Source organism: Monodon monoceros, unplaced genomic scaffold (genome assembly GCF_005190385.1).
Source record: "Monodon monoceros isolate NGI ecotype Baffin Bay Population unplaced genomic scaffold, NGI_Narwhal_1 Super_Scaffold_4, whole genome shotgun sequence".
NCBI classification, from domain to species: domain Eukaryota; kingdom Metazoa; phylum Chordata; class Mammalia; order Artiodactyla; family Monodontidae; genus Monodon; species Monodon monoceros.
Window position 1 is genome coordinate 4,904,673 of NW_021703781.1, and position 10,631 is coordinate 4,915,303.

Sequence of the window (10,631 nt, forward strand, 5' to 3'; positions counted from 1 at the left end):
TAAATAGAGTCTGTATGTGGTGTCAGACATACCTAATTTCACCAGGCATGAAGCTCAATTTACAGAGGAGAGAAATGAATAGCAAGAGGTATTACAGTCACATGTTTTCATTGTGAGAGCCTTGGAGTCTTTTCAAATTGGAAGGCTTTGCCAAGGTGATCAGAGAGCGAGTGGGACCAGCCCTCACCTCACCCTGCAGGGGCTGGTTGTGGAATTCTTGGACCCTCAGTTACGTGAACATGCCCCCCAAATGTTGTGCGGACCTTACCACGGACTCACGCATTCATTTTGTTTTGAAATTTTGCTTGTATGCTCATTCTAGGCGAGAATGTCTGTCTCCATCTGTCAGACCCCCAGGAAGAAGTTCAAAACCTCTTCTCTGTATCTTTTGCCTTATATCCTTGGGGCGGGGAGGGGAAGCTACTGGGACAACCACGGTCAGCGGGGGAGGCATCAGAAGTCCAGGTGAAGTTATCAGGTGGGCGATAAAATAACAGAACTCAGGTGCTGGGGGAAGGAAGACACGGCAGCTAGGAAATGAGGTCAGGAACACAGAGGGCAAAGGCAAGGTCATACATTCTTTGCAAATGTATGTGAAAATATTATTTTAAATATTTTATATGTTCTTTCACATTTTTGATGAAAATATATTCAAAATTTGCATATTTTAAATACACTTACATTTTTTAAATACTCTAGCTCATTGCTGTCCATAGAACAAAATGATGTGAAAATGTTCACTGTAATGACAAGATTTGTGATCATGTTGAAATGAAGGCAAAACATTAAGGAAATAAATGTAAAATAATTATAAATTATGTGTGTCTTCATTTTGTTACTCATTCAAATGAAACAAAAGAACATTTAAACATGTGCAAGAATAATTAATTCAGTCATCTTTTTTTAAAAAATACATTTATTTATTTATTTATTTTTGGCTGCATTGGGTCTTGGTTGCTGCTTGGTCTTTCTCTAGCTGCAGCAAGCAGGGGCTACTCTTCTCTGCAGTGTGTGGGCTTCTCATCATGGTGGCTTCTCTTGTTGCTGAGCACGGGCTCTAGGTGCGTGGGCTTCAGCAGTTGTGGCACACAGGCTCAGTAGTTGTGGCTCGCAGGCTCTAGAGCACAGGCTCAGTAGTTGTGGCACACAGGCTTAGCTGCTCCACGGCATGTGGGATCTTCCCGGACCAGGGCTCGAAGCCGTGTCCCCTGCATTTGCAGGTGGATTCTTAACTACTGTGCCACCAGGGAAGTCCCAATTCAGTCATCTTTGATGCAGCCAACTTTTGGTCATGGAAACATTACAGCTTTTCAATTTTTTCTTTATGGTTTTTTTTTTAATTTTATTTTTTTGCGGTACGCGGGCCTCTCACTGTTGTGGCCGCTCCCGTTGCGGAGCACAGGCTCCAGACGCGCAGGCTCAGTGGCCATGGCTCACGGGCCCAGCCACTCCGCGGCACGTGGGATCTTCCCGGACCGGGGCATGAACCCGCGTCCCCTGCATCGGCAGGCGGACTCCCAACCACTGCACCACCAGGGAAGCCCCGTGCATATTTTTTTAAAGGAAGAGGAAAGAGCAGATTTTATGTAACCATTTGTAGGCTTGATTTATATTCCTGACTATTTGGACAAACGTTGGTTTCCATTTGTACCCCTGCCCTGGACTCTGCAAATGTTAGAGCGGGCCCATGAGTTTAGAGAGAATTAAGCCAGACATACCTACAAACCTGGAAGACAGACACTATTATACATTTTCCTTTCAATAACCACCTTTAGATAACTTCAAAACACCTTCAGCTTTTGTTTACAGGATTTCCTCTGGCCTCTATAACAGCTTTTCTCACTGTCTCATTGAGTAAAGCATGTCCAGCACATAGCCCTGTGCCTGATACAGAAGACATTCAATAAATATTTGTTGGCTGAACGCACTTCATTCATTACACATGGAAAGAGAATATGAAATCTCAACCGATTGTGAGTGACGTCTGGATGGTTTAATCAACAGCTGAAAATCCCCCCAAAAGAATGACTGACTGTGTTTCACTCCTATGTCACCATTTTACAAGTACTGTAAACTGTCACCATCACCCTCAGACACAGGTGGTGCCCATCTTTCCAGAAACAGGGGCCCAGATCACCTTATTATGCTATCTCTTAGATGGCTTGCATCACAGGGCACCAAAGCCACAACGCCTTCCCTTTGTTTCGGAAAGCAAAAGAACGGCCGTGTGTCCAGCGCCGCTGTAACTCTGGGCACTTCCCAAAGTCTTAAGAGGCTGTGGGTGGAAACAGAAAAAAAAAAAAAAACAAATACAGCGACCCAAGCTGGAGAACAACTGCTGAGCTTCCGGACACAAGGGGGATGCGTTTTCAGCGAATCCAGCGTTCCCCACAGGATGCCGAATTGCAAAACACTCCAATGAATCTGGAAGCAATAGCACCATCAGGTAATTTTCATCAGGTAATGAAACAGGTCAAACCACCTTTTTTTTTTCTGCACATAACAGATCCATTTCTTTCCAAACAGCCAGGAATAGCATTGTCTTTGCCCCTGAGGCAGTGCTTCTTGACCTTTTGCACAAGACAGCACACGTGCAGAATGCATCTATGTGACCGGGCGGGGATTGGGAAGCTGCTGTTCGAAGCTGAGCTCACAGCCCAGGACCCCGGGCTGCTCAAGGAGGTGGACGAGTCACACTATATCGGCTCAGCTAAAATCTGTTTGGTACATGCCTCAGTCCATCAGCTGGGACACTTTGCTGCAGGAGGATGCCTCCACTGATGAAATCCCAGGTGGAGGTGGGGAGAGGTCCTTGATAATTCTAGGATGCATGAGTCACCAAGGGGGGGGGCTGAATCAGGACCTACCAGTGAGTCGTGTGAAGTGTGCCGCTTTCCTGTGCAACAGAGTGGCCAAGCATAGCCCCGCCCACTTGCAGGAAAACAGGATCCATCACAGGAAAACCTGAGAGAGGGCCTCGGAGCCTTTATTCCTGGTCTCCTCTTTTGACTCTCTTTCCCCACCAAGAAGGAGCTCAGTGTTCTACTTCCGGTTCTGAAATTCCCTCCTGAGCTCTGCAAATTCTCTCTTTAGCAAAACAGGGAGAACTTCCCATCCATGATGCTCCTTCCCCGTCCTGAGATGCTGCCTCAAACTAACGTTATGTTTATCCTTTCATCTCTAGAATAAAAGGATTTTTTTCCTAGGAGTTGCAGGAATAGTAAGTAGGAAGCTTATTGTTGTTAGAAAAGGAAATGAGTAGGAGGTCGGTAGGATTAATACGGTGGGTGTTCTTGTTGGAATGGCCTCAAAGGTGACCGATTTACAAATGGTGATTAAATTGCTCCTCTGAGCAAATCTTGTAAGGATATAAAAATAATGCCGGAAAAGTATTTGTAAGTTCTGATTAAAAATCAGTGGCATACATTGTAACAGACACCCAGCACAAATCATTTTTTAAAACGCCCTTCTCTATACCACAAAATTATTCATCTAAGAATCACATAATGATCAGTAATAGCCATTACCCTCTTGATGCATTCTTTAGCTTTAAAATGAACAAAACAATGCAGAAAGAAAAAGAAATGTCAGCGTTCAAAATATTATTCAGATTCAGTAAAATATTTCATGTGTGAACTAAAATTCGCACTTACCAAACAAAAATATTACACCTTGCAATTCACACTCTGCTTCACGGTGTTCAATTTTTAACATAAACAAAATCTTCAAGTAGTCACATAAAATGACAGAATTGAAGTAATTCAAGTCTACGTCCTTATCTTTACAATCACCATACTATCATTCTTTACACATACATGAACAGCCACATCACTTTTGAAAATATTTTTAAATGTTCTGTATATTGCTTATTTCATTTAACACTATATATTGGAGATTGTTTTATATCAGTATCTAGAGATCTACTTTATTCTTGTCGATAATTGCATACTACTCCATTAAACTGATATACCATTGTTTTAAAAAAGGAATTTATTGTAAATTCCTTTACAATAAATTGGAGACATGAACAGCACCCAAAGAGAGCATGGATGGTTCCAGATCATTATGCATTTACTCTTGAAATGAAATATGTAGCTGGATAAGCATGTGTTGGGAGGCCAACGACATACCTGGGAGATCTCCAAAGTACTTTCCACAGAGAATACAGTGTTCATTAAAGGATAAGCAGTAAAAATATGCTAAAACATTAACATATATTTTACTGAAACTCAACAGTAACTGTACCGATTGTTTAGAACTTAGAAAAACAAAATTATTTTTTGTGGGGAGGACTATTTTATCACAGATTGTGTTTAAAATTGCCTATGACGGGGGCTTCCCTGGTGCCGCAGTGGTTGGGAATCTGCCTGCCAATGCAGGGGACACGGGTTCGACCCCTGGTCCAGGAGGATCCCACATGCCGCAGAGCAACTAAGCCGGTGCACCACAACTACTGAGCCTGTGCTCTACAGCCTGCGAGACACAACTACTGAGCCCGCATGCCACAACTACTGAAGCCCGCATGCGTAGAGCCCGTCCTCGGCAACAAGAGAAGCCACCGCAATGAGAAGGCCGCGCACCGCAACCAAGAGTAGCCCCCGCTCGCCCCAACTAGAGAAAGCCCGCGCACAAGCAACAAAGACCCAACGCAGCGAAAAAAATTAATTTTTTTAAAAAAAGGTTATATACTCTGGAAGGCAAAAGAGAAAATTATGTCTCTATGTTTCAAAATCTTACCCCAGTATCCAGCACGGGGGCGCTTGCAGCATGCCTACCATTGTGCTAAGAGCTTACTGCCCAACATTTCATTTAATCCTATGAACCCTGGGAAGTAGCTATAAAAATCATTAGCATTTTTTTTGTTTGGTTTTTTTTTGCTTTTTAAACGTTTAAGTAAAAAAAATTTTATGTATCATTTACAGCTGTCATCTTTAATCTGGTGGTGCTTTTTTGGGGGGAGAGGGGGCAAGTGTCAAATGCCATTTTGAGAATCTAATGAACGTTTGCTGAAGGAAAATTCACATATGCAAAAATAAAAGTGTACCAGGCACATAGAATATTTGTGGATGTTTCTTGGAGCTCATCTTTGGACTCAGGTTAAGAACCTCTACTTTAAACGATGATAAACACAAGGAACAGCATTTTTGTTTTTCAGATGAAAGAGAAAACTAAGGCTCAGAGAAGCAAAGTAAATTGCCCACAGCCTCACGGCTAGTAGGCAGCAGAATCCCGATTCAGACCCAGCTGATTAAGCTCTGAAGCCTTATTAGCCCAGGCTGCTCAGGACCAGGGTGAAGGGTTAAATCCTTAACACTCTAGAATGAATATGTTTATCAGGTCTGTTGGATTTTCTCTCTTTTGTGAGAAAAACAGTACTAAGCAAAACAGTACTAAGTCTCTGGCAAGAAAGGTGGGCTTCGGTGCCCTCTGGGCAAACCAGGCCTGGAGAATGCAGGCGGGAGGAAGTGGGAGGGGTCCAGGGCCCCTTTGCCCTCATTGCTCAGAGGTGAGCATCAGAAATGCCTTCTCTTCACACTCCTCTGTGGAGCACCTTGCTTGTACCAAGAGCCACTCCAGATGCACAGTAGAAACCTCCTCCTCCATCCCCAATGGGGCCGTCCAAGGAAAGCATCACCTGCAGGAAACACTGAGACACATGTGGCCAAGGCTGGGTCTTAAAGGACCAGCATTCTATGCAGAAAACTTTTACAAGTCCAGCTGTTTCTACAAGCTGGGGAGACAAAAGGGAACTCCATCCAATGACATACTTCCTCCTTGAGAATTAATTAGTTTTCCATCAAGGATCCACTTGGCCTGGGGCTTGGCCGACTTCTTATTCACAACGCTGGCCTGGGAATTCTGCATCAGGCTGTTGGTCCTGACCTAACACTTTTATTTCCTCAGCTGCTTTCACCCCAAAGTACAGCCCTTCCAGAAAGACTGTGGCAGCATCCCAAGTACAAAGTCATAAGTTTCTAAGATTCTCTGGTGAATCAGGCACACAAATTTTCTCAAACCATCACTGTGACCACGGTTTCTGTTATTCTCTGGAATATTCCAGCGACTGGAACCTTGAGCTTTGAGACATCAGACCTGTTCCCCCTCCTACAATCAATTCCAAATTGGCCTCATCCCACATCCTTTACGACCAGATCTATGTGTGGGAAGTTAAACATAGAAAGCCGAGGCTATTACCCGGATAAATGAAGGCCAAGATACAGGAAAGCTGATGTCTTAAAGGGGTTCTTGGGGATGTTTTTTGCTTCCCCCTCAAATGATCTGTATGAGGGCCATGATTCTTCATTTCTCCCTTGTATAGGCTGCTGAGGTGTGTCATGCCCCATGTACTCGGAATTCCTCATAGATGCCACAGCCCCACGGAGGAAGTGGAGACGCAAGAGGAAAGGCAAGGTCCCTCTCCTGCCTTCTGTGTTCCACAACTGCCCGCGCTTTCCCCCCGTGTGAGGGCTGCCCCTCCTGTGTTCAGTCTCTGAGTTTTCCCTTTCTGCAGAATCAACCCTTCCTCGGCCAGATCCCTTGGTTGGAAACCACCTGTTGCCTCAAAGACCCAAGAAAAAAATTCCTCCTACGGGGCATCCACGGAGCCTGCCATGTCTGGCGGCCCTAGAACTTGTCAGAGATGGTCTGTGGCCCTTCCCATTACCATGCTACTGGGAACCCGGCTCCCTTGAAGAGATTGTTCTATGCCCACAGATGGCTGCTTCTGGGGGGGTTTCCTGAGGAAACTGAGGCTCAGAGAATTGAAATGGATTAGCCAGGGTCACATAGGCAGCAGTGGTGGAAAATCCATCCCCGTGCCATAATGTCTCTCGGGCAAGGTTGGGCCTCATTTTAATACACTGTTAGACATGGCAGAGCCCGGCTTCTACCGGAGCCTTTGATGGCCTCCAGTGCGCCTCTCAAAGTCCCCCCCTACTCCTGACTCCACCTCTTCTTCCATTTTGTCAGTGGTTGTTTCTCTTCCCACAATAATCTTTCCACATTCAAGTCACTCAACAGTTACTAAGACTCTCTGAGTCTTAGTTCATCACAGAGCCCTGGGCTGGGCCAGCTCTATGAAGCCTCGTTTCTGCTTCTCAGCATCCCCGCTGTGCCCTTCCAGCCCATCCAAGTCTCCCCATCACGCCCAGGGTGGCTCAAGGCCCTCCAGAGCTGTGCCATCCAGGACAGAAGCCACTCATCACAGGCGGCCACTGAGCACTTAAAACATGGCTGTTCCCAACTGAGATGGGCTGAAAATGCAAAATACACACCAGATTCCAAACGCTTAGCATGGAAAATGAGAATGTAAAAACATTCTTGGTAATATGTTTTATATCTATTACTTATGAAAATGACAACATGTGAATATGTAGGATTAAATGAAACATATAACTAAAATGAATTTCACCAGTTTGCTTTTGCATTTTCTTTATATGCGGCTACTAGGAAATTTGAAATCACATATGTGGCTTGCGTTCTATTTCTATTGGACAGAGATGATTTAGAGAAAGCATATTTTCGGTCCAGGAGAAGCAGAGAATCATTCCTCATTCACCAAAACTTCATTGAGCAGATATTCATTAAGTACATGAAGGATAAAAGAAAGTGCTGTGGTGGATACTGGGAGGGGTACACATTTAACAAGACAGGTTCCAGTTCCCTCAGGGCTCGCATTGTCAAGGAAACACAAGCTCCTACAAATCTCTGGTTTCCAAACAGAGCCAAAGTATGGCTCTAGTGGAGGTGAAAGCACACACGTTCAGGATATATAGGAAAAGGCAGGTAGGGACTCAGTCTCCTCAGGATGAGTCTTTAGGATATCAGAGTTGGTTCTCTAAAGAAAACCAAAATAACTAGCTTTTAAAAAATGTAATGAAAATAAGTGTATTTTCCAAAACAAAAAGTTGTATTGAAAAGAGTTGCCTTATTATATATATATTTTTTGTTTGTTTGTTTTTTGTTTGTTTTTGGGTTTTTTTGCGGTACGCGGGCCTCTCACTGTTGTGGCCTCTCCCGCTGCGGAGCACAGGCTCCGGACGCACAGGCTCAGCGGCCATGGCTCACGGGCCCAGCCACTTCGCGGCATGTGGGATCCTCCTGGACCGGGGCACGAACCCGTGTCCCCTGCATTGGCAGGCGGACTCTCAACCACTGCGCCACCAGGGAAGCCCTATTTTATATATATATTTAAATTTCTCTGATATCTAGCTTGATAAAAGGCAGCTAGAGTCTCACATCTACTTCTTCTTTTTGGATTTTGAAAACAAATTTATTGTTACCAAAGGGGAAACGTGGGCGTGGGATAAATTAGGAGTTTGGGATTAACATATACACACTACTATATATAAAATAGATAATCAAGGACCTACTGTACAGCACAGGGAACTCTATTCAATATTCTGTAATAGCTTATATGGGAAAAAAAATCTGATAAAGAATGGATATATCAATATGTATATGTATAACTGATTCACTTTGCTGTACACCTGAAACTAACACAACATTGTAAATCAACTATATTCCAATATAAAATAAAAAATTAAAACAAAAAAAATAACTAGCTTTTAAAAAAGAAAGAGAGAACTTTAGTTTTCTCTCAGATTATTGCTTGAACATCAATATCCCAGGGCTGATGGAGCAGCTGCACCACGTCAAGGACCCAGGCACCTTCCCTCTTGTTGCTCTGCCAAGATATGGAGTCCTAATACCAAGTTCACATTCCTGCCAGCAAGACAGGTTGGAAGGAGCCAGTTCCTGGTCAAGGAGCTACATCGAGTTTCAGGAAGTCTGGGAAGCACTGCACATTTAGCTGTGTGCCCCATTCAACCTCAGGGGTTCTATGACCACCAGAATCAGAGGAGAATGGATATTGGGGGTAGCTCGCATTCTCTGAAACAGAGGGATTATCTGAGAGGAACCTGGGCAGATGGATAGAATTTAGAGGTGGAGACGAGAGATGCTAGGCTAACAGAACAGTGTTAAGCAAGACACAACAGTCTGAAGGCCTCTGACAAGTATGAGGGATGCCTGAGCGAGACGTGAAGGCAGTGTCTGGGTCTGGGATGGAGAATCAGAACTCTCTGCTATGTCCTCCTCACAGCCAGAAGCACTATTTAGCTTCCCAGGTTGTCAAGAGAAGCTGGATGTTCTTATAAAAGCTCCAGAAGTGTCCTTCAGGCAGAAGGCGAGCCAAGTGGAAGTTGAGGAGCCACAGAGCTCGCTGGGCCTGGGAGGTAAAGCCCCAACAGGACCGGAGGAAGGACCTCAAGTGTGAGCACCGGCATATCAGCCCGGCTAGGAAAAGTCTGAACAGGCATGAAGATCAAGGATTTCCTGGGTTGCTGGCTCCCTGAGCTTGGCGAAGTCAGACCCTGAATCTCCCTAATGAACCTGTCATTGACCACCTGCACAGGTATCTGTACCTCCCATATGTTTAAGTTTATGTGACTGTCTGTCACCTCTCACTAGGATATGATATCCATAAATGCAAGAGTTTCATTCGCTGACTGCGGTATTTCTAGCACACAGAACATAGCAGGTACTCAACAAAAATTTGTTGGATGAATGAATGAATGTATGTATGTATGAATAAATGAATGAATGAATGAATGTAGGTCAGCACCTACAGTAAAGCAATTTTGTAACACCCAAGAAGGTATCTGAGAATGAGATGCCCTCCTGAAAACTCGCTATAAGAAGAGAGGGAGGGGACTTCCCTGGTGGTGCAGTGGTTAAGAATCAGCCTGCCAATGCAGGGAACACGGGTTCGAGCCCTGGTCCAGGAAGATCCCACATGCCACGGAGCAACTATGCACGTGTGCCACAACTACTGAGACCACGTGCCAAAACTACGGAAGCCTGCGCACCTAGAGCCCGTGCTCCACAAGAGAAGCCACTGCAATGAGTAGTCTGTGCACGGCAAAGAAGAGTAGCCCCTGCTCGCCACAACTAGAGAAAGCCCACGAGCAGCAACGAAGACCTAACACAGCGAAAAATTAATTAATTAATTAATTTTAAAAGAAGCAAAGAAGTGAGGGAGGTCACAGTAATGATAATACTTGCTGCTTGATAATTTACCATTAGCCCTTGTTCCTACTTGGTCTTCCCAACGGCCCACTGAGAAAGGCATTCTTCCCATCGACAAATGAAAACACTGAGACTCAGCAAAACTCAGGGAGGAAGAAGCAAAGCTAGGATTCAAACTTAGGTCTTCCTTCCTTAACTGCTCTTCTTTCTACCCATTTCTTTTCTTACATAGCCTCCTGGAGACTCTCGATCAATTTCTCAACTGCAGACAAACCCACCCCAGAGGCCCCAGCTGATGTGATAATCTGTAGGGAATCACATGGCCTCCTAAGGAAAAAAGATGACCTTGACCAAGACCTCCCTAGGTGCCCGGCGCTATACTGGATGCTTTCTACACATCTCCTTTCATCTTCACAACAACCCCATGAGGTCGGGACCATTATTTAGTTCCATCTGAGGAGTTAGCAGAATTCTGAAATTGCCTTTGCTTTTTCTCTGGGAGCCAAGTCACTGAACCACTGAACCACTGAACGGGAATAGGGTAATCCTGGTATTTGGAGCTAGGAGTAACTCTGCCAAAGTGTGTTCGAGCAGCTGGAAAA